Source organism: Musca domestica, unplaced genomic scaffold, assembly GCF_030504385.1.
Source record: "Musca domestica strain aabys unplaced genomic scaffold, Musca_domestica.polishedcontigs.V.1.1 18, whole genome shotgun sequence".
NCBI classification, from domain to species: Eukaryota; Metazoa; Arthropoda; class Insecta; order Diptera; family Muscidae; genus Musca; species Musca domestica.
Window position 1 is genome coordinate 9,930,214 of NW_026712238.1, and position 25,585 is coordinate 9,955,798.

The window sequence follows — 25,585 nt, forward strand, 5'->3', positions numbered from 1 at the left end:
AATGATATGGGAGCTATATCCAAATTTGAAACGATCTTAATAAAATTGAAAACAGCGATTTCTTGGCTGTATCTGATATCTGGTACCAAATATTATTCTTCTATTGTGCATTTTACGAATTTGGGGCACTTAAACACTGTATCGGATGAAACATATATATGGGATACATTGCTATATCTTAGCCGATTTTTTGATGTATCTGTATCTAGGTAAACTTGGTCGAATGATATTTATGGGAGCAATATTCAAATCTGAACCGAACTGGATAAAATTCGATCTATGAATTGCTAGGCTGTATCCAATATCTGGCGCTAAATATCAGTCTTGAGGAGTGCATATAACGAATGTAAGGGACCTGTACGCCAAAATCGGATGAAACATAAATATGGGAGCTATAGCTATATCTGAACCGATTTTCACCAAATTTGAAGCACATGCTTGTAGGCTGAATTCGGTTGGATGTAGCAAAATTAACCCCATTTGGACTGATATTAGCCATAGGGTGCGTCCTTAAGCCAAACAAATGTTATTTAGAAAATTTCATGGTCCTTCATATCAGTCCTTCATATTAGTATTAAAATAAAAGATATTTCGAAGACCAGAAAGTTTTCTCCCAAAGCAAACCGGAGTTCTGACCTGCATAAATTTGGGAAAATGTCCGGAGGACTTCTACCATAGAAAACAAGGAGTACTGAACGTTTTAGCCATAGAAACCCAATATTTCTTCAATAACAGGAGACCAAAAGACATTTTGATCTTTAGAAGTGGAACATCTTCTCTTCTCCTGAAAAGAAGAGGACATTCTATTCTTCAATAGAAAAGCAGAAAATAAATGTAGAAAGATCTTCTTTTATAGGTGAATATAAGACTCTTCTTCTTCTATACAACCGTTAAAAATACTATAGGGTTAGATTAAAAAACTTCAACCACCTTCAGACTGCTGTCATTTCTAAGGCACTCGTCCGACAGCTGTTAAAATTATTCCAGTGACAGCTCATTTTATTGTTTACAAGCGTACAGAAGCATTTTGGTGAGAATTTTCCAGAAAAAAAAAATATTCGAGATGGAATTCAAGCGTTATATATTATATTTTTTGCTGGAAAACCACAAGCGGCTATCGGTAGAGTACTCCGGCATTTAAATGTGAATAAATCTTTTGTGTCTCGTACCATCGCTCGTTAGCGTGATACTCGACGTCAAGGAAGTGGACGGAAGAAAACAGCAACATCAGCAGAAATTGTTCGAAAAGTAAATAAGCGACTTGATCGAAACCCCCGTCACAGTGGCCGAAAAATTGCTTGTAAGCTGAACATATCGCAATATTTCATTCTGCAAAAATTGAAAAATGAGCTCGGGGAGTATTTTGGAAAGCAAGGTTGGCACTAAAAATACCAAAGTATCTATCACCTCAAGCAAGCGCTTCGCCGGGAATAGGCCAAAATACCGCAGACCAACATTCGGGCAGCGTGTGACAGTTTCATTGGCCGTTTGAAGGCCATAATTCGTGCCAAAGGTGACCAATTCGAACAAATCCAAACTTATTCTAAAATTTAAAAATTTTAAAAATTATGGCATTTGACTTTGTTGCATTTTTTTATCTCACCCTGTATATGCTTAAATAAATTTTTCCCTAAAATCTATATTTTTCAGATATGCCACTCAATGAATAAGCGGTATAAATATATTTTAATGTTTGATCTAAAACTAAATGTTTAATTCCTTTCTATCCCAATGCTGTGCAATATAACATATAAAACATTTGATTTTTTCCATAATTTCATTATATTCTTCTGGAATTACTTTATATCATATTGGATATACATATGACAATAACATAAATGGATTACAAATGGTTTTATTAGCCATAAATGAAATACAGACGACAGCTTTCCATAAAGGCACCCTGCCACATGCGCACACAAAGAGAATATATTTTTTCGGTTTTGTGGTGACAAAAACTATGGATAAAGAAACAATTCGACAGTTGGACAATCAATATTCGGTGAGTTATTCAGGCACTAACGAAAAGTTTGCAAATTGTCCATTAGACTATTTTATGTGTTGTTCGGATGACAGTTGTTGTCTCTGTTGTCACACAAATTTCGACCATCATCAACATTCTAAAAACACAAAAGGCCACATGTACACTCACACACACCCACGCACATGCACACTCAAAAGGGATAACGAAAATGTCCTGAAATTGTATGGTAAATTAATTTATTTGAATCTGTTGTGTCATTAACTTTTTTTGCTGCTGCTGCTGTAGCCACTCTTCTGATGGGGTTTTCAATGTCAGTCAAGGCAGTCAGTCAGTTAGTCTGTTTTTTATTTCTTCGTTGCAGACATTTAGGAGATTTCTAAGGATTTATGAGAGGATCCTTGTTGTAGGTGTCTATTTATAGTCGATGGGTTATTATGTTTATAATAAAGTGGGTAATGAAATATTTTTTTTTTTTGATTTTACGCTGACTTCTGTCATTAAAAAAAAAAAAAATCGGTTAGGTAAAGCAATAGCTCTCATATATATGTTTCATCCGATTTGGGGTTTTAAATCCCTCACATGCGCAATGTACACTCCACAACAATCATATTTGCTACCAACTCTTTTATAGAGCTCAGAAATACCTCTGCCAACATTTAATCGAGATCGGTTCAGATTTTTATATATCTTCATCCACTTTTACGATTATTGTCCACCATACAGGGTGAGATGAAAAAACTGCAACCAACTTCAGACTACTGTCATTTCTAAGCCACTCGTCCGGCAGCTGTTAAAATTATTGCAGTAATAGCTCATTATATTGTTTACCAGCGTCTAAAAGCATTTTGGTGAGAATTTTCCAGAAAATAAGTTATTCGTGATGAAATTCAAGCGTGATAGTGTGATTTCTTTATATTTGGCTGGAAAACCACAAGTGGCTATCTTTGGAGCACTCCAGCATTTAAATGTGAATGAATTTTTTATGTCTCGTACCATTCCTCGTTACCGAGAGGCTGCTAGCGTAGCCCGACGTCATGGAAATGGACGGAAGAAAACAGCAACATCAGCAGAAATGCATAAAAAGTAAAGAAGCGATTTGATCAAAACCCGCGTCATAATGGCCGCAAAATGCCTCGTGAGCTGAACATATCGCAATATTCCATTCGGCAAATATTAAAATATGAGCCTGGGGTAAAGCCATTGAAATTCCGAAAAAGTGCTAGAACTTACACCGCAACAGGATGAAAATAGACTCAACAGAGCTAAAGAGTTGCTTCGCTTGGCCGAAAGTGGTAAACTGCCGATTTGGATTTTCTGCTACGAGAAAACATTCGTTGTCCAGATGTCTGTAAACAAACAAAATGATCGTGTTTACTTGCCAAAGAGGTCAGCTGAAAATGTGCACCTTCGGTTGGCCACCAGAACTCAAATGCCGGCCATGGTGATGGTGTGGACCGCCATAACAGCCGAAGGTCGCTCTCCGCTCGGAGGGTGTATTAAAGCCTTGGGTACACAAACATTTTGGCCGCAGACCTTGGACATTCCAACAGGACTCAGCGCCATCGCACTCAGCTCGTGCCACCCAAGAATGGTTACAAATTAAGTTCCTCGCTTCATTTCCAGCGCCCAGTGGCCACCAAAATCTCCGGATACCATTCAAATGAGGTTCATAGTTGGTATTATCTACTTCACATAAATTCCTAATATTAACTTTTTTCTTACGGGAGCTCTACTAAATACGCATAGTGGGTACATATTAAATTTTAAAATTTTTATCAATTTAAATTTCTTTATTTAAATTAATTTACATCAGGTTAAATTAAAACAAAATAAAAAAATAAATGTTTCTTTTATTTTTTCCCTTTTTTGGAAAATTTTTGCTGAAACCCCATCTAATACTTGTTTAATTCATTCTAAACATATAACAAATTTTAAGCCCAAAACTAATCTCTCAGATTGTCTAAATACTTTTTGCAACCGTTTTTAAAGCAATTTACCTCAACAGAAGTGTAGGGATTAATCGAGATTTTTTTTTAAATTTCATTGGCATGTCATCCATTAACTTTTTTTCAAATGTCTCATTAACTTGGGATTTTCTTCATTTTGTTATTAATTCCATTCCATTCCACCTTTTCATTCATTCATTCTTAATATCATGAGTAATAAGAGGATGATATATATACAGGGTGAGATAAGAAAAACTGCAAAAAATTTTTACATTTTTTTTTAATTTTATTAAATGAAAGCAAAAAATGTCGGAAATATCTTCAAAATTTACAATACATTTAGATTGGTTCGAATTGGTCACCTTTGCAACGAATTATGGCCTTCAAACGGCCAATGAAACTGTCACACGCTGCCCGAATGATGCTCTGCGGTATTTTGGCCCATTCCCGACGAAGCGATTGCTTGAAGTGATCGACACTTTGGTATTTTTTAGTGTCAACCTTGCTTTCCAAAATACTTTAGACACAATAGTCCAACGGATTGGTATCCGGAGATTTTGGTGGCCATTGTGCGCTGGAAATGAAGGGAAAAATGTCATTTTGTAGCCATTCTTGGGTGGCGCGTGCTGAGTGCGATGGTGCTGAGTCCAAGATCTGCGGTCAAAATGTGTGCTTTCCCAAGGCTTTAATACACCCTTCAGAATATTTTCGCGATAATATTGGGCATTTATTCTGACGTCACGGTCGATTAATACGAGCGGAGAGCGACCATCAGCTGTTATGGCGACCCACACCATCACTATGGCCGGCGCTTAAGTCCTGGTGGTCACATTTTCAGCTGACCACTTTGGCAAGTAAACACGATCATTTTGTTTGTTTACAAACTGCTGGACAACGAATGTTTTCTCATAGGAAAAACCCAAATTCGGCAGTTCACCACTTTCTCACCAATATGCTTTTGAACCCTTGTAAACAATATAATAAGCTGTCACTGGAATAATTTTACCAGCTGTCGGACGAGTGGCTTAGAAATGACAGCAGTCTAAATTTGGTTGCATTTTTTTACTCACCCTGTATACCCTCTGTTGCCATGTGGCTGAGGTGGTTTCTATTCTATGTTCTTGATCAGCATAAAATTCTAAGTCGATTTAGCAATGTCCGTCCGTCTGTGGAAATCACTCTAGCTTCCGAACGAAATGAAGTAGGTTTTTAAAATTTTACTCAAATGTATATTATGTCTGCTGGACTTTTGGTATTGAAATGGGCCATGTAGATTCATGTTTTGGTATAGCCCCCATATAATTGTACCCCTCTGTTTTCGGTATTTTGGTGATTTAAGCGACATTCTTCACCGGGAATGTTTAAAATTTGTTATTTGAAGTTCGTAATGGATATTACAGCCTATGACAGAAAATTGTCTGTGCACGTTCACGTATTCGTATAGCCCTCATATGACGGTACCTGATGATTCTAACTACATTATTCATCGATTTTTTTCATGTTTCGCATTTGAATATTGTAATGACTTATGACAAAAGTTGCCTATGCAGGTCCACGTCGTCGTATAGATCCTAATATAACGGCTACATTCGGTATTTTAACAGAATTTTTAACGGATTTTATTTTTTTTGAAAATTGCCAAATTAGTTCCAAATGGTGGAGGGTATTCAAAGATCGGCCCGGCCGAATTTACAGCCTTTAAACTTGTTTTTAAAACATTTTTAAAGCAGCCCCATTTGAATGTTCGCCGCAAGTTTTATGTTCTCCCCAAATGTTGTATAAGTGGCATTTTTGGGTTTCATTCAACCATTTTATGGCAGTTGTTTCTAATGCTACAACAGCAAAATATATATATATATATATATATATATATATATATATATATATATATATATATATATATATATTGACCCTTGAAATAAAGATGTTATAGTTAAATTCTGTAAATTTTTAGGGGTTATATGTGGTGGGGGTTAAATTCTATGGGGTTTCTTTTATGTCGTTTTTTTGCGACAAACAAAAAAATCGTTTAAATCTGTTCATTCTTACTCAATAAAACACTGAGTTGCTTTTTTACAGCTTTTGACTTTTGTAAAGCGTTAACACCATATTTATTGGATACTTTCGGTTCATTTAAAATGAGATTTCAATTTAAACATGTAAACAAGGTGTGAGTTACAATATTCAAATGCGAAACTTGAAAAAATTCGGTGAATAATGTCGCATAAATAATCAAATTAACGAATATAGGGAGGTACCATTATATGGGGGCTATACCAAAACGTGGACCTACATTGCCCATTTTCAATACCAAAAATCCTTCAGACATAATAAAAATTTGAGTAAAATTTTCTGAACCAACTTCATTTCGTTCGGAAGCTAGAGTGATTTCCACAGACGGATAGACGGACGGACATCGCTAAATCGACATAGAATTTAATGCTGATCATGAATATATATACTTTGTGGCTGATACGGCCAAAACGTACTTCATCGAAATAATAGGTTTAGACCCTAGGTCTCCTTAGACCAAAACCGTTTCAGCACATTTTGAGTCGATCTAAGGGTGAACGTCCGTCTGTTCTAATATTTATATCTCCTTCGGAACTTCACCCATAAAAGCTCAACAGTTTCAAAAATCATTACATAAGGCTGGTGGTATACATCTGTCGGCAACACCGACTGACACTATTTAACTTGATTAACAAGCGTTTTTCGTTTGTAAGACGATTATGAATAATTTATGGACCAAACAAAACATGAAACGTGTGTGAGCTGTTGCCAAAAAATTACCCTTTATTATAAGCCCACGATTGGTTATAGACCCCGTGCATAACTACACCTTCACATTTAAAGCATTTTGTAGGTTTCAGATACATTTCTCAATCGAATTAGTTGTCATATAGGGTTTCCGTTTCTGATGTCTTGGTTATAGGCCAATATTTTGAAAAAAAAAAATTTATATAAGGACACCGGTCGATTTTAGAATGTTTTAAAGTCCTGATCAGATTTTCCAGCCGTAGTGGCTTTGTTTAAATATTTTGGAAATCTTAATGAATAATTAACATCCTCTCATTTTTATACCCTACACCACATAGTGGTAGGGGTATTAAGTCTTTGTGCATTTATTTGTAAAGTGGAGAAGGACGCGAGATATGCCCATAGTTACTTTTGAGGATATTCATAGAATCGCTTTTAGAGTCGATTTAAGCATGTCAGCCAGTCCATATAATTTTTTTTTTTTTTTTAAATGCATGTCGCATTTATTGAGATGAAATTTTGCAAACAATATTTGTTTGGCCCAAGGACGAACCCTTTTGAAATTAGTGATAATAGGATCAGATTAAGAAATAGCTCCCATATATCTTCAAACGATTTCGGGTTCATGGTGCACCAAACGGCCAATATAAGTCCAAATGACCCAAATTCTGGTACATCCCACCGAATTCAGTCTAGAAGCAAGTACATCAAATTTGAAGAAAATATGTTCAGCTATAGCTATAGCTTCCATATATTTGTTGTTTAAATCTCCCACATTCGTAGCGTGCACCCCACAAGAATTATGTTTGGGATATCAGATACAGCCCAGAAATACCTGTGCCAAATTTTATCAAGATCGGTACAGATTTGGTATAGCTCCGATGTATATCTTGAACCTTTTTCGAGTTAATTGTGCACCAAATGGTCAATACAAGTCTAAATTAAATGAATTTTGACACATCCGAACGAAATCAGTCTTGAAGAAAATATATTAAATTTGGTAAAAATCGTTTCAAATATAGCTATAGCTCACACATATATTTTTCATCCGATTTGGTGTTTAAGTCCCTCACATTCGAAATATCCATTCGGCAACAATGATAATTGTTACCATGTATCTCATTGAGCTCGGAAATACCTTTGCCAAATTTTATAGATATCGGCTAAGATTTGGATAAAGCTCCTAAATATCGTTAATCCGATTTCAGGGTTCTTGTGCAAATAATGGCTAATATCAGATCAATTGGAGTGAATTTCCTGACGTACGTTTCCATTTTGCGAAACTCGGCTCCGATATATATTTATACCCTACAACACTATGTGTTGGGGATATTATAAGTTTGATTGGGCCAGAAATTATGTAACACCTCGAAATATTGGGTTCCACAATTATGAACCAATCGACGCGAAAATTTACATGGAGTTAGAGTGTGGGACTGGGCAGAAACCTACCAATTTGGGCGCCCATCGGACAATAATTAGCGGGTAAAATAGACCCCAACTTTTATGTTAGAAAATAGGAAAATTTCCACTAAACCGCGAATATTTTTAATCACAGCCAAGTCAAAAGAACACTCCTGACCACCAAGTGATGCTAATAGCCAAGAAATCGGATATATAGCAAAATAGGTACAATATATATGTAAAAAAAAAGATCTTTTTATACTGCTTATAAATCAAGAACCGCTGGGCCGATTTTCCCAATTCCCATCAATTCGGAATGTTTTCTTGCCAGAAAAGGATAAAATCTAAGAAAATCGCGGGATAATATACCAATAAAAAAGTTATATCTTTTGTTTCATTTTTTTTTTTTTTTTTTTTTTCATTTTTGTCATATATTTTTTATCGCATGCGATTCTTTTAATTTGACTTACAATTTTGAATTTTAAATTTTCTAAATTTTTACGCCCCTCAACACTACGTTTTGAGGGTATTATATCCCGTCGCAATTATCGTCCGATCCTCACGAAATTTTGCATAGAGCTAGGGTCGGAATTGAAGCCTACTGTTCGTAGGATGTACATTTAGATTTTGTTGATTTTTTTTTTTTGGTCTTAGTATGTACATTTAGAGGTTTAAATGGCTAAAAAAAATTAAATTTTTCTAATTTTGACCATTGGATTATATTTAGCTGTAAAATGGACCACAACTTTCGTGTGTAATTATTTTGAATACTTAACAACACTACGGAGTGCGTAAATATTGGCCAAATTCTGCGGGTCAAAAACCTAAGGGTAACCTATGGGCAGTGCTCTCCGGCATTATTTTAAAAACGAAATCTTCCAAAATGGATTTGGATATAAGGGGACTTCGAACATATTGTAGTGCTGTAGGGTATCACATAGTCGGCCCCGCCCTACTTTTGACTTTTTCTTACTTGTTTTTATTTGAGACCAATATTTTAAAATAGCCCCTCAATTGTGGATATTTTAAAAGTCCACCACATTTTTCAACTGAATGGACTACAATCTAATTTTCTTTTTTGAAAAATTTTGACAGGTAGCCCAACCACAAAATTTAAAGGATATTGAGATTTTACGAAAAAAAAACAACAACAAAAAATTATATTGAAAAATTTGTAAAAAAAATATTGCGTTTTTATATATTTTTTATAAATTGACATATACAAATATTTTTCTTTTTAAACTTCAAATACATTTGCAAATAATTTGAATTGTTATCGTAAAACTTACTCTTTGCCATAAAATTTTCTATCACTTTTTATAAACAATTATTTTTTGTTAGAACATTGCTAAAACCATATGCTATTTTCACTATCTTGGGTTTTACCACATTTTACCACAAATTATTATTTTTTTTTTTTTTGCTGTTGTAGAAAATCTGTTGTCTTTCACATGTTAAATTAAAGCTACAAGAAATATTTTGAAATATTTATCCACTTTGTTGTTGCTGCTACTGCTGTTGGGTGGGCGTGTGTTGGAAATCCTTTGCATAACGTGTTTAAACATTTGCCACCCACCTCAGTCTCACATTCCTCCCTCATTCACCCCCTCCCACATTCTATCAACATTGAAGTTTATTTATGGTCTGTGCATGGAAGAATGAAAATATTATATCGTGGTTTAGAGCTTGTGGTTTTTTCTTAAATAGTCACAGTAATTTATAAACGAATAAAAACAGAGAGTTTTTTCCTACTCTCTCTCTGTCAGCTAGCCATCTAACAGCAATGGCAGTGGCAACACAGCCACCACCACAATTTCTATACCGAATGGACGATAGATAAATTGCCAGCATCAGTGATGGCCAATGGAAAAGTACGATGTATTCAACGCGTTCTTTTTTTCAAATAGGGAAAAGAGGTAGGTTTGGGGAATATAATATACTTAAAAAGTTTTAGACGGGGATACTTTTTGTTCGATGTGAAAAATTTATAGATAGAAAATTGAGTTTTTTTTTACATGAAAAAAATCATTTATTATGTCTATTTTAGGAAAATTTATTCCATTAGAAAATTAAAGGATGTGAAAAGTCGAGTTGAACAGCTTTGGGTTGGGAAAGAAGAATCAACAATTGTAAAAAAACGAAATAGGAGAGAGAGGTTAGAAAAAAAGTACAACTTTGACCATTTCTGTAATGGCACTGATTTCATGCAAAAGTTAGGATCCATCTTTGGTTTCAGAAAACGGGGCACAGTCCTATAAAAAGTGTGGCTCATCCAAAATTTAGACCACTGTCGACCAAAATAAGAACATTTGAAAATGCATGTGTTTGGAAAAAATATTGTTTAGCCATTCTAAGCAAACGAATACCAATATCAGGTCTCTTCGTGGACCGTCTAGTCCATCCAAACTTAGAGAGATACGAAGAAGACTGCGTGGTAGTACGAGAGAATTATTTTGAAACTATTGCCATATTTTTATACCCTAGTGGTAAGAGTGTTATGTCTCTGTGCATTTGTTTGTAACATGGAGAAGGAAGCGAGATAGACCCATAGTTACTTTTGAGGATCTTCATTAATTCATATTATGAGTCCGTCAGTCCGCCCGTTCATGTATTCTTGTGAACAAAATGCAGGTCGCATTTATTATCCGATTGAGATGAAATTTTGGAAACAATATTTGTTTGGCCCAAGGACGAACCCTAACGAAATTGGACGAAATTGGTGATAATCGGATCAGATTTAGATGTAGTTCCAATATATCTTCAACCGATTTCGGGTTAATTGTGCACCAAATGGCTTATATAAGTTAAAATGACCTGTATGTCGGTACATACTACCGAATTCAGTATAGAAGCAAGTAAATCAAATTTGGTGTTAATCTGTTCAGATATAGCTATGGCTCCTAAATATATGGTTGGTCCGATTTGGCATTTAAAGTCCCTCACAAGCGTAATATGCATTCCACAACAATGATCTTTGGATAACTGATATCAGATAGAGCTCTGAAATAAGTGCGTCAAATTTTGTCAAGATCCGTTCAGATTTGGATATGGCTCTCATATATATCCTAAATCGATTTCGGATTAATTGTGCACCAAAAATCCAACATCAGTCCAAATGACCTGAATTTTGGCACAACCGAATGAATTCAGTCTAGAAGCAAGTGCATCAAATGTTGTGAAGATCATTTCAGATATAGCTTAAGCTCTTATATATGTTCATCCGATTTGGTGTTAAAGTCCATCATATTCGTAATATGCATTTGTCAACAATGATATTTGGTAACAGATATCTTATAAAGCTCGGAAATACCTTTGCCAAATGTTATCGAGAACAACTAAGATTTGAATATAGCTCCCATATATATCCTTAATCCGATTTCAGGTTTATTTGTGCAAATAATGGCTAATATCAGCCCAAATGGAGTAAATTTCAGGACGTGCGTTTCCATTTTGTGCAAATCAGCTCCGGTATATAATTTTTTTATATAATCCTTCTCCAAGTGCTATCATGTACTCTATAGTAAACTGCTCTGAAGCCAAATGTTGATAGGTATTTTTACGCCAATAACTATTGTATATAAATTGCAATTTCATAACCTGTAAGGACACTGAAGCAGTTGTAAGTCTCCTGAGATTCTAATCTCCGCAGCATGCCCAAGAGTTTATAAATTCTTAGATTATTTTGTACTAGACCTATCACTTAGTAATCGGTTATGATCTCTCACCGGCATGTCGATCTAGTCTGTTTATATAAAATTGTAATAATTCCAGATGTCGGCCTGACCCTTAAGAAAATTTACGCTGGTCCAAAGTTACCGTCAGAATAGAGGCAGATAGAGATGGTCACAAAAGTTGAGGGGATGGAAAAAATCCCAAAACAGAATATTTCTTAGATTTGGCAGCCCCTTCGCCGAGGCAGATCCGTCGCAAAGACTTGAGGATATGTGTCCCACGTTGGGCCCCATATTGTTACATATCTCTTGATGGTCCACCAAACAGCAGTAGCTCTACCAATTTAGTCCCGTCGATAGAATATTAGACCCTTATCTAAAGAAGGTGAATTGATGCCCCACATTGGGCGCCATATTTACCATACCATTTGATGCTCAACAAGATAACTGTCTCTCTGTCGTTGCAGTCCCGTCGATACAACATTAGACTCCAATCTCAAAAATGTACATGGATGTCCCAACTTGGTCGCCATATTGCTACTTGCTGCTCTTGTAGACTGCAGTCTCTGCGCCGGTGCAGTTACGTTGATAAAATATTAAACTAATATCTCAAAAACGTGATTTGATGTCAAACGTTGCGTGTCATATGGTTATTAAGGTTATTTTTAGAGATATAGGAAACCTTTTTCAAAAACTAGTAAAAAAGCTATAAGTTCGGCCGGGCCCATCATTAAATACCCTCCACCATTTGGAACGAATTTAGCAATTTTCAAAAAAATAAAATCCGTTAAAAATTCGGTTAAAATCTTAAAAATACCGAATGTAGCCGTTATTTTAGGGTCTATACGACGACTTGGATCTGCATAGTCAACATTTGTCATAAGCCGTTACAATATTCAAATGCGAAACTTGAAAAAAATTCGGTGAATAATGTAGATAAAATCATCAAAATAACGAATATAGGAGGTACCATTATATGGGGGCTATACGAAGACGTGGACCTGCACAGACAATTTTCTGTCATAGACGGTAGTATCCTTTAAGAACTTCAAATACCAAATTAGATTATTTCATACAAATGTTGACTACGACTGCCCCTAAAATGGTCCCCTTCCCCTTTGTCCAATTTTGACATACTCTTTCCAACGTTTCAGCCGGTATCTTACGCGTAAATGTTTCAGCAATGTTTGCTCTAAAATGCCTCAATTGATGAGGGCTTGTTTTTATAGACATAAGCGTAAGGCACACAAACCATAGTCCAAAGGTGTTAAATCGCCCGAAGATAAAATAAAATGTTCACCCAACTCTCTCAAAAGGTCCATTGTTACGAGTGTTGTGAGACACGTGGTACCGCCTTGTTTAAACCACATATCATGCAAGTCAAATGCTCTTACATTTTGGGTAAAAAAAAGTTCGATATCGTCTCTCGGTAGCGCTCAAGATTCTTAGTTACGATTCTCATAATATTTAAAATAGCATGGTCCGAAAATGCCACCAGACAATAAACCGCACCAAACTGTGACATTTTCTGGATGTATTGGTAGCTTTTGCAATGCTTTTGATTGATCTCCAGTCCAAGTCGACAATTCTGTTTATTTACGTGTCCATTGAACAAATTTTTTCGAACAAAAAATGGATCTTCTAACTTTCTAAAAGCTTATAAATTAAAATCCTGTATTTGGCTTAAATTCTTTCTCCAGCCGTATTTCGAAAGGTTAATTTCTTGTCATCATTAACACTGACCGATACAGCTGCGAAATGTTGTTCAGTTCACACTCTACGTAACTTAACATTCAACAATGTAAATTTGGTGCGAAATTTAGTCCCAATAGCCCGAACAGCTGCTACGGTGCGAAATCAATGGAAAATCAGGATAAACTTGCTTACCAGAGCTCACAAGCTTTGTTCGTTTGTAAGACGATACATGGCTAGATTATAAATTAAAATGAAGATGTTGGACGGTGAGACAAAAAACGAAACGTGTGTAAGCTGCTTAAACCAGTGTTGACAAAAAGATAATAGCTAAGAAACCTCTTGATGTTCCGCCGGACAAATAATTCAGTATTGGAAAAAATATGTATCCCAATTTTAACATTTTCACCAATTTTGACATACCATCCCCGATGATCCGTCATTCAATATTAAAGTTGCAGATATGGTGTTATTTTACACTTTCAGTTGCCGTTCATGTTTCGTCTCTTTATTTTTTTTAATATTGTCGTTTTTTTTTTGTTTTTCCCCCCTCGTCCGCTGTTGCTTTAAACCACAATGCAATTTGTTATGTTTGTTTTTGTTTTTTTTTTCTGTAGAGATCCGGGTGCTATTGTTCTTCGCTTTGTGTATTTTTAAACAAATAGCAGATGAAAAAAGAAAATGTGATTAATTTTTTAAAGAGTTATTAACAGTTCGTAAAAAACGATAGTTTTTATTGGACTGCAGTTGGCTATTTTTAACGTCAATACATCAAATAATGAAAGGAATTAACGCAAAATTAATATTGAAATTTTATTATGAAGTAAGTTAATCTTTTCAGCCTCCTTAATTAAAAGACAATAGGTTTTTCCATTTAATGATTTTTTACTGTGTATTGCAGGGTATATAGTTGAAATTATGTCTGAGGAGCTGTAAACTGTACAAATCATCAGCAATGGACTAAAATTGGTTCTAACGTAATACATAAACCAGTAAGGAAAAGTCCAAAATTGGATGGGGCTGACTATATGATGCCCTACACCGCTATGCATATTTAGTGGAGCTCCCGCACAAAAAGAATTTATTTCGAGTAGATCATATCACCTATCAACATTTGGCTTTAGAGCAGTTATAGTTTGGTTTCTGATGGAACTAATATAGGGGTGGCATATCCAATTCTAAATCGATTTTCGCCAAATTTAATGGAGACATTTTAATCTTTTATACCAAATAACATTGCTATAGAGTTCATGATATAAATTGGAGAAGGATTATATTAAATCAGTAAAGAAAGTCTTAAAGCCGGGCGGGGCCGACTTTATGATACCCTACACCACTTTGCTAATTTAGTTGAGCTCCACTTAATAATTAAAAGTTTTTATGGGAGAATTCAATCATACACGCTATGATTATAATTATAGTTTAAAGTTCAGGGGCTAAATATGCCGAAGCATTCGTATCTTTTAAATTCGGACTCATATTGCCCATTTGGTGCTCAATTAATTTGAAATCGGATAAAGATATATATGGGAGCTACATCTAAATCGGAACCGATCTCGATAAAATTTAGCAAATATATTTCTGAGCTGTATTTGATATATTTCCCTGAATATTGTTGTTACGGAGCGCATATTACGTCTGTGGGTAACTAATATGACAAATCGGATGAACACTATATATGGGAGCTATAGATATATCTGAACCCATCTTCACCAAATTTGACATACTAGCTTCTAGACTCAATTCGGTTGTAAGTGCCAAATTTCATCCAATTTGGACATATGTTAGACGTTTGGTGTACAATAAAAGGTAAATCGGACGAAGTTATATATGGGAGCTATATCCAAATCTGAACCGATCTCGATAAAATTTAGCAAATGTGTTTCTGTATTTGATATATTTCCCCAAATATTGTTGTTACAGAGTGCATATTACGGCTGCGGAGGACAAAAATAACAAATCGGATGAATAATATATATGGGAGCTATAGCTAAATCTGAACCGATTTCGATCAAATTTGGCATACTTACTTTCAGATCCAATCTGATCGTACGTGCAAAATTCCATACTATTCGGACTGATATTACACGTTTGGTGCACAATAAAAGGCAAATCGGACGAAGATATATATGGGAGCTATATCTAAATTTTGACCTATTATCTCCAATTTCAATAGGGATCGTCCTTGGGCCAAACAAATGATTTGTGCAAAATTTCATCTGGATCGGGCAATAAATGCGAACTGTACTTTGTTTACAAAAATACATGGACAGACGGACAGACGGACAGACGGACAGACGGACGGACGGACATGCATAAATCGATTCAGAATGTGATTCTATGCAGATCATCAAAAGGAACTATGGGTCTATCTCGTTTCCTTTTGCCTGTTACAAACAAATGCACAAAGACATAATACCCTGACCACCTTGTGGTGTAGGGTATAAAAATATATATAGGATCCCAGTTGAACAAAATTGAAGCGTACGTCCCGAAATTCACTCCATTTGGGCTGATATTAGCCATTACATGCACAATAAACCTGACATCGGATTAATAATATATGCGGGAGCTATATCCAACTCTTCCCATTCTCGATAAAATTTGGCAAAGGTATTAAGGGATTTAAATACCAAATCAGATGAAACATATATACGGGAGCTATAGCTATATCTGAATCGGTTGGATATGCCAAAATTCAGATAATTTGGACTGATATTGGCTATGTGGTGCACAATTAACCCGAAACCGTTTGAGGATATATATGGGAGCTATACCCAAATTTTAACCGATCTTAACCTAATTTGATACACTTATCTGATATCTAGTACCAAAGATCATTGTTGTGGAATGCACAGTACACTTTTGAGGAACTTTCAACCCAAATCGGATGAAACATGTATATGGAAGCTATAGTTGGTGCACAATTAACCAGTCGCAGTGGCCGTAAAATGGATCGTGAACTGAACATATCGCAATATTCCATTCGGCAAATATTGAAAAAAGAGCTCGGGGTAAAGCCATTAAAATTCCAAAAAGTGCAAGAATTTACACCGCAACAGAAAGAAAATAGACTCAAAAGAGCTAAAGATTTGCTTCTCTTGGCCGAAAGTGGTGAACTACCGAATTTGGTTTTCTCCGCTCCAATGAGAAATCATTTGTTGTCCAGCAGTTTGTAAACAGACAAAATGATCGTGTTTACTTGCCAAAGAGGTCAGCAGAAAATGTACACCTTCGGTTGGCCACCAGAACTCAAGCGCCGGCCATGGTGATACTGTGGGCCTCCATAACACCGATGGTCGCTCTCCGCTCGTATTAATAGACCGTGGCATCAGAATAAATGCCGAATATTATTGCGAAAATATTCTGGAGGGTGTATTAAAGCCTTGGGCACGCAAACATTTTGGCCGCAGACCTTGGACATTCCAACAGGACTCAGCACGCGCCGCCCAAGAATGGTTACAAAATGAGATTCCTCGCTTCATTTCCAGCGCACAATGGCCACCAAAATCCCCGGATACCCATCCGTTGGACTATTGTGTCTGGAGTATTTTGAAAAGCGAAATTGGCACTAAAAAATACCAAGGTGTCGTTTACCTCAAGCAATCGCTTCACCGGAAATGGGCCAAAATATCGCAGAGCCACTTTCGAGCAGAGTCTGATGGTTTCATTGGCTGTTTGAAGGCCATAATTCGTGCCAAAGGTGACCAATGCGAACAAATCTAAACTTATTCTAAAATTTGATGCTATTTCCGACATTTTCTGCTTTCATTTAATAAAATTTAAAAAAAAAAACAAAATTATGGCGTTTGACTTTGTTCCAGTTTTTTTTCTCATCCTGCATATGGAAGCTATAGCAATATCTAAACCGATTTTCTCCAAATTTGATTTTGTTGCTTCTATACTGAATTCGGTGTGATGTTCAAAAATACAAATCATTTGGACTTATATTAGCCATTTGGTGCATAATTAACCCGAAATCGGTTGAAGATATATGGGACCTATATCTAAGTAGGGTTCGTCCAAATAAATATTGTTTGCAACATTTCATCTCAATCGGATAATAAATGTGACCTGAATTTTGTTAACTAGAATACATGACATGCATAAATCGACTCAGAATTCTATGAATATTCTCAAAAGTAACTATGGGTCTATATCTCTTCCTTCTCCATGTTACTAACAAATGCATAGAGAGATGTCTAAATAAAGGATGAAATTTTATAGGGGTATGTTCTGGTAGAGTCGGAAATTTAGGTGAGTAAAAGATTTTATCCCTTTTTTTTAACAGGACTTAATGGAATATGGTGTTTTGTGTTTCTAATGTTATTTTTGAGGATCTTCATAGAATCAGAGAATATTCAATACAGTAAGAAATAGATTCGAATTTATAGCCGATGAAAATAAATATTGCTGAAAATATTAAATATAGTAGGATTTTTTTACCTCTCCTATATACAGCTAACTCAGCCATTAGCCACATTTCCCATTAGATTTGGCTCTGATGCAAGTTTTTCTCATGCCAAAAAGGAAAGAAGTAAAAAAGCTGTAAGTTCGGCCGGGCCGAACTTTGAATAACCTCCACCATTTGGAACGAATTTGGCAATTTTCAAAAAAATAAAATCCGTTTAAAATTCTGTTTAATATTTCAAATACCAAAGTAGAAACAACTCCGGAGAATAATGTCACTAAAATCATCAAAATAACGAATATCAGAAGGTACCGTTATATGGGGGCTATACGCAGACGTGGACCAGCACAGACAATTTTCTGTCATAGACTGTAGTACCCGTTAGGAACTTCAAATGCGAAATTTGAAACATTTCCGGTTAATAATGTCGCTTAAATCACCAAAATACCGAGAATAGGTGGGTATGGGGGCTATGCCAAAACGTAAGCCTACATGGCCCATTTTCAATACCAAAAGTCCTGCAGACATAATATCGGACGGACATAGAATTTTATGCTTAACAAGAATACATATACTTTGTGGGGTCTAAAATGTATATTTCCAGGTGTTACAAACGGAATGACAAACTTAATATACTATGTATAAAAATTGGACTCACCACTTTTTATACCCTATAACACTATGTGTTGGGGGTATTATAAGTTTGATTGGCCCAAAAATTATGTAACACCTCGAAATATTGAATTCCCACATAGGAAAGTATATATGGATCTTCCTAGCTCGCCGAGCTGAGTCGATCTAGCTATGTATGTCCGTCCGTCTGTCCGTCTGTCCATGTTAATTTGTAATCACTCTACAGGTCGCAATTATGGCCCGATCTTCACGAAATTTAGAATGGAGGTGGGACTGGGGTCAGAATAGAACCCTATTTCTTTTGGAGATGATCGCCAAATGTTTAGGGGTTGAAATGGACCAAATACTGAAAAAATGTCGGATTTTGCAGTAGCTATACAGGTCGCAATTATAGACCAATCGACGCGGAATTTCGCATGTAGCTAGAGTTTAGGGCGGGGAAGAAGCCTACCAATTTGGGTGATCATCGGATAATATTTAGCGGGTAAAATAGACCATATCTTTTGTGTTGAAAAAATTCAAAATTTTTCATTAAACCGCGAATATTTTAAATCCCGGCGAAATCACAAAGCCATGACAAGGTTACTTCTGATCTTTACATTGATGTTAACATCCAACAAATCGGATATATAGCAAAATATGTGCGATATATATGTCTATCAAAGAAGATATGCTTGAAAGATCTCTTATATGTCGAGAACGGCTGAACTGATTTCGACAGTTCTCATTAATTCAGAATGGCCTCTTGGCAGGAAAGAAAAAACGTCTAAAAAATCTCATAAAAATATCTCTCTAAAGATAAAAATATTGATTTTGTAAAATTTTCTCATATTTTTTCAATTTTGTCATATTTTTGGCATATTTTCATTTTGAATTAAACATTTGGTAATATTTCTAAAGCTAACAAAACTAAGTAGTTAGGATATCAGGATATCATATACAGATCGCATTTATGGCCCGATCCTTACGAAATTTTGCATGGGGATAAGATGAGGGTCAGAATAGAAGCCTACTCTTTTTGGAGATGATCGCCATATATTTAGGGGTTGAAATGGACCAAAAAACTGCGAAATTGTCAGCAGGTCGTAATTATCGTCCGATCCTCGCGCACATTTGAATGGCGGTTACCGAACATTGCAAAAGCCAAGCAGTTTTGGATGGCCATCCAAAAATATTCAATGTGTGAAATAGTTTGCCAACTTTTGTAGACAAAATACGAAAATGTCCATTCCAGAGACTTTTTCGAGAATTCACAAATACAGGAAAGACGCACTTCTGACAATTTCGTTAACGAATATAGTCAAATGTCTGTATCTCATATAGATGCGTTTCAGTCAAAAACCAATAATAAATGTTAATCTTTTGCCACTTCTAAAAAATTATAGGTCTTTGGGAAATATTGGTTCCAGATCTAGGAAGACCATTTAAGTGCAACATCTACCAATAAATTGGAAATGAGCAAATTAGTTTAAGTTGCTATTATTCGAAAATTAGAGAACGAAACCTGATGGTTTTCTTTTATAATTTGTCACAATATCTTGTGGAATTCTTTCGAGTATCTCGCCTATATAAACTGTATCGTTTATTATAGTGTTGTAGGGTATTTAACGGTCGGCCCCGCTCGACTGTAGCCTTTGCATACTTGTTTTTTTTTTAAATTTTTATTTCTGAATTTCATAAACTCTCCCTCTCTCCAATTTAGTTGTAACCACAGAGGATTTGTGTAACGTCAACAACAGGTGGATTTATTGCAATATTTATTGGTATGCAAAAATAACTTTTTACAATTTTTTGTTGCTTCCTAATCCCGTTACAAACAAACATTGTTTCATATTTTTAATCCTAACGGTGTTCCGTTTTTTTTTTTTTTTGAAATGTAATATTCAGTTTATCAACCAGGCAACTGTGAATTTATTTCTGCAATGGATGTAAGTTTGTTATGTGGCAGTGTATTTGGTAAACTATAAAAAGAGTTTTGTATTATTGATAATATGACTTTTTCTACAAAAATAAAAAAAAACTATAAAAATATTCAATATTTCGATTTTTCCACTGAATTCTAGCAAATGTTAACTGGTACTTTTTAAATCTTGTATAAATTCCAAATAATTTAATTTATTTACCATTAAACCATCTACGTGAAAAGACCATTACGGCCATTTCGAAAAAAAAACATATCCATCTTAATTCAATCCTCAATTTCTTTATAATTTGCTTACGCTACAGTTTCGAATTTACTTGAATTTCCGTCGCAACTGGGCCGGATATGAAATGTTCTCAAGAGGCACACAAAAACCCAGAAACAAACAAACAAACGAACAAAAAAAACTCCAAATCATCACGCATCAACCTTGGCTAGATTTTATTGCCACTCTGTTACTGTTCAATATTCCCAGTTACGAGCAATGCGTGATTTTCGTTTCGTTTCGATTTTTTCCAGAGAATTTCGCTCTGGCAAAGTAGTCCCAAATGTTTGGGGTGGAGGGGGGTCAACATTTAATGGAATTCAATGTACCATTTCGTTTTTTTATGTCCCTGACATAGTTAAGCCTGAATAGTTATTACATTTGAGAGGATACCCTTTAACTGGATTAACTGTCATTTTGATTGGAGCGACGACAGACAGACAGACAAAGAGTGGCAAAGGACATCATATTAAAGTAAGTGTTTTATGGGGCCATAGAGTTATAGTTTGTGTGTATAAGTAGCAACAATGTTTATGGACACTTTGGAGATTCCTTTGGGTTGACTTTATGTGGACCATGGAATGTCTGAGTGAGATATACAATGACTTAATAAAAATGACTTAAAATGGGATGTCAAAGCAAGAAGTTATTACGAAATTGTCAGTAAAAATATGTACATCAACATTATGGTATTAAACAATTTTTCAATATGTACTCAGAAATTTATCAAAACACAATATCCCTGCGAAAAAGATGTCTAAAAATTTGAAAGCTGGAAATATTTCCATTCCTTTTGGAGCGCTTCAATTGATAATGTATGTTTTCAAGGTTATTTGATAAAGGCGATTAATGCCCATATTTTTCCCCGTAAAGCAAAAGGAATCTTTACCGTGAGAGAGGGAGAGAAATAGTGAGAGAGGTAAGAATGGAAGATAGTTATAGGGTTTGTTCCATTTTTACCACCCTTTACTAGAAAACCACCTCAGCCACATTGCTACAGAGGCTATACAGGGTGAGATTTAAAAACTGCAACTAACTTCAGACTGCTGTCATTTCTAAGCCACTCGTCCGACAGCTGTTAAAATTATTCCAGTGAGAGATCATTATATTGCTTATATGCGTACAAAAACATTTTGGTGAGAATTCTCCAGAAAAAAAGTTATTCGTGATGGAATTTAAGCGTGATAGTGTGATTTCTTTATATTTGGCTGGAAAGCCACAAGTGGATATCGTGAGAGCACTCCACCATTTAAATGTGAATAAATCTTTTGTGTCTCATACCACCGCTCATTACTGTGATACTGGTAGCGTAGCCCGACGTCAAGGAAGTGGACGGAAGAAAACTGCAACATTAGCAAAAATTATTCGAATCGCTGACTTGTTTCACAAGTTATTAAAAGTATTGAAACTTGTGACCCTTTGTCAGTGAGGTACCAGAAGGGGTTCACAGATATATATCACCCGCCCAGCAGATATTGTATTAGCAAAAATGTTTGTATGTGTGAAATTTGAAGAGTGTTGAATGCTTATTTCGCCTTCTTTGATCATTTTGATTTTCATAATCTTCAACCCTATGGGCAGGTAGCAAAAGAAATGGTCCGATCTCTACCATCTTTATAACAGATCTTATGTTGGTGGAGATATAGAGATGTACCAAGTCTTGAATGGAATCGGATGATAATTTCGCTTTTTATGAGCTTTGTGGATATTTAAAAATTTCAGCCTTTGTGGGGGAGGTACCAGAAGGAGTGGACCGATATATTACATCTTCACAACAATTCTTTTGTTAGTGGAAATAATGAGATGTGTGAACTATAAAGAGAATCTGATGCTTGTTTCGAATTTTATAAACGTTTTGGTCGACCTTTTGTGGGGGAGGTCCCAGAAGTAGTTGACCGATATATTCCATCTTAACACCAGATCTTGGGTCTATAAAAATATTGGAATGTGTGAAATTTTAGGACAATCGGATTCTTACATCACATTTTATAAGAGTTGTAATTATTCAAAATTTTGACGCTTTTTGGGGGGTGGTACCTGATGGACCGATATTATCAAATCGGATTATTGCTTCCCTTTCTGTGCAGAAAATATATTTTTGTTGTTGTTGTCTATTTTTTTTTTTTTGAAAATTTTGATCTTTACCAGAGGAGTAAACCATCTTGGCACTAGACCTTGGGTTAATAAAATTATTGGGATGTGTAAAATTTGAAGGCAATTGGACCCTTACATCTCATTTTATAAGAGCTGTAATTATTCAAAATGTTTACCCTTTGTGGGGAGGTACTTGATGGAGTGGACCGATATTCTCCATTTGTGGGGGAGGTACCGGTACCATTTTCACACTAGACCTTGAGTTATTAAAATTATTAGGATGTGTGAAATTTAAAGACAATTGGATTCTTATATCACATTTTATAATGTGGCTTAGCACTGACGCAAATATTAGAATTTGCAAAGTTGGAGCAAAATCGGATTATCCTTTCTTTTTCTGTGCAATAAATTATTTTCTTTGAAAATTTTGATATTTTGTGTGGGAGGTACCAGAAGGAATGGACCCATAGTGTCCAGCTCCGACCTCGATCTAAGTTTGACAATAATATTACGATGTACCAAGTTTGGATCAAATCGGAAACTCCCTTCGAGAGTTATCGTGCGCACTAGCCAGACAGACGGCAGACGGAGAGACATCGCTAGATCGACTCCAAATGTCCTGAAACGGATTTGGTCCAAAGAGACCTAGGGTTTAAAACCGTAATTTCGACTAGGTACGTTTTGGCCGTATCAAATGATATATACCCTCTGTAGCCATATGGCAGAGGGTATAATGAGCTCGGGGTAAAGCTATTTAAATTACAAAAAGTGCAAGAACTTACACCGCAACAGGAAGAAAATAGACTCGTAGGAGCTAAAGAGTTGCTTCGCTTTGCCGAAAGTGGTGAACTGTCGAATTTGGTTTTCTCCGCTCCGATGAGAAAACATTCGTTGTTCAGCAGTTTGTAAACAAAACAAATGATCGTGTTTACTTGCCAAAGAAGTCAGCTGAAAATCTGCACCCTCGGTTGGCCACCAGGACTCAAGCGCCGGCCATGGTGAAGGTGTGGGCTGCCATAACAGCCGATGATCGCCTCCGTTCGTATTAATCGACCGTGGCATCAGAATAAATGCCGAATATTGTCGCGAAAATATTATTGCGGTTGTATTAAAGCCTTGTGCTCGTTTTGGCCACAGACCTTGGACATTCCAACAGGACTCAGCACCATCGCACTCAGCACGCGCCACCCAAGAATGGTTACAAAATGAGATTCCTCGCTTCATTTCCAGCACACAACGGCCACCAAAATCTCCGAATAGCAATTCGTTGGACTATTGTGTCTGGAGTATTTTGGAAAGCAAGGTTGGCACTAAAAAATACCAAAGTGTCGATCGACTCAAGCAAGCGCTTCGCCGGGAATGGGCCAAAGTACCGCACTGGCCGTTTGAAGGCCATAAGTCAGGACAAAGATGACCTATTCGAACAAATCTAAACTTATTCTAAAATTTGATGCTATTTCCAACATTTTTTGTTTCATTCAATAAAATTTTTATTTCGCCCTTTTTGATTTATAAAAACCCTTCAACCTTCGAAAAATTGACCACACACATTCCAAAAATCAGTGGTTTAAAAACTAGGCTACATCACTCCAATTTTTGGTCATATGCGATACCTTTCGAGAGATATTGTTCACACAGACAGACGGGCGGACAAAGTTAAATCAACTCCAAATCGCCTAAAATGAATTTCGTCCAAAGCGCATTTTGACCTATCAAATGGCATATGGATGAGGTATACAAAGAATTTTGAAGCCCTCTAAATAATTATTAAGATATCATTGAAAATTTCATCGCATAGGCCTTTGGAAACTAACATGAAATCTACATTGAAAGATCTTAAATTTTCCAAAACCAAAAAATGCAAAAGTTCTGGCGAATAACATTTAACATTTATTAATTAAAAAAATAACTTTGGGAGATATCTAATAATCCACAAAAATCCCTTAATTGGGGAGCTTTTAAATATCACTTAAATATTTCTACAAAAATCATTTTGTAAGAATTCTTGTGAACGCCTAAAATGTTCCCCTTGAAAGACCTCTAAATATTTCTCCCCTATCTATAACCAACCGGCAGTGGAAGGTCTATAAACAACTGTTAAAAATTCATGTAGAATGGCCTAAATAATCCTTAACAAATTATTAAAATTCGATATTTATTTCTTTAAGAGTACTTCTGAGCACTTCCTATTTTCTATAGAAGAAAAATTAAAACATTTTGGAATTTATCTTAACTTCGACACACTCTGCAAAGGGAAGTGTTTTATTTTTTCGTTCATAATAAACTATTATAAATATAAATTTCTTCAAAGAATATACACAAATTTTCAAGAAAAAGTATTTTAATTATGATTATATGTAAATGAGGTTACCCACAATTAGAATAACTTGACACAAAGTGTCTCTAATTATAGATTAGAAATCCAAAATATAATTATTCATCCATACATCCCCGTTTCTGTGTGAATGTATGTATGTATATTCATTTTTTTTTAGAAAACATATCAATTTAAGGCGACAAAGAGACATCCTCCCCTCCAATGGGGATGAAAACCAGCGTTCGAAAATAAACATTATGGTACAGTGCCATAGTGTTCTGTACCGTACCGAGGTGGAGTGGTACACTACGGTAGTGTACCGTACCGGAACACAACCCTTAAAAAATATTTTAGTGATACTGTACCGGAGCACAACGATAATCGTACTGTACCGCAGTCGGAGCACTAAAAAACGTAGTGTTCCGCAGTCGGAGCACTACAAAATCGTAGTGTTCCGCTGTCGGAGCACTACAAAATCGTAGTGTAC

General features: G+C 35.7%; 1 protein-coding gene across 1 annotated transcript in view; it reads right to left on the minus strand.

The window, feature by feature from the left end:
• Positions 1 to 25,585, minus strand: part of LOC109613174 (uncharacterized) — a 258,271-nt gene that overhangs the window by 224,355 nt on the left and 8,331 nt on the right. The window lies entirely within an intron of this gene.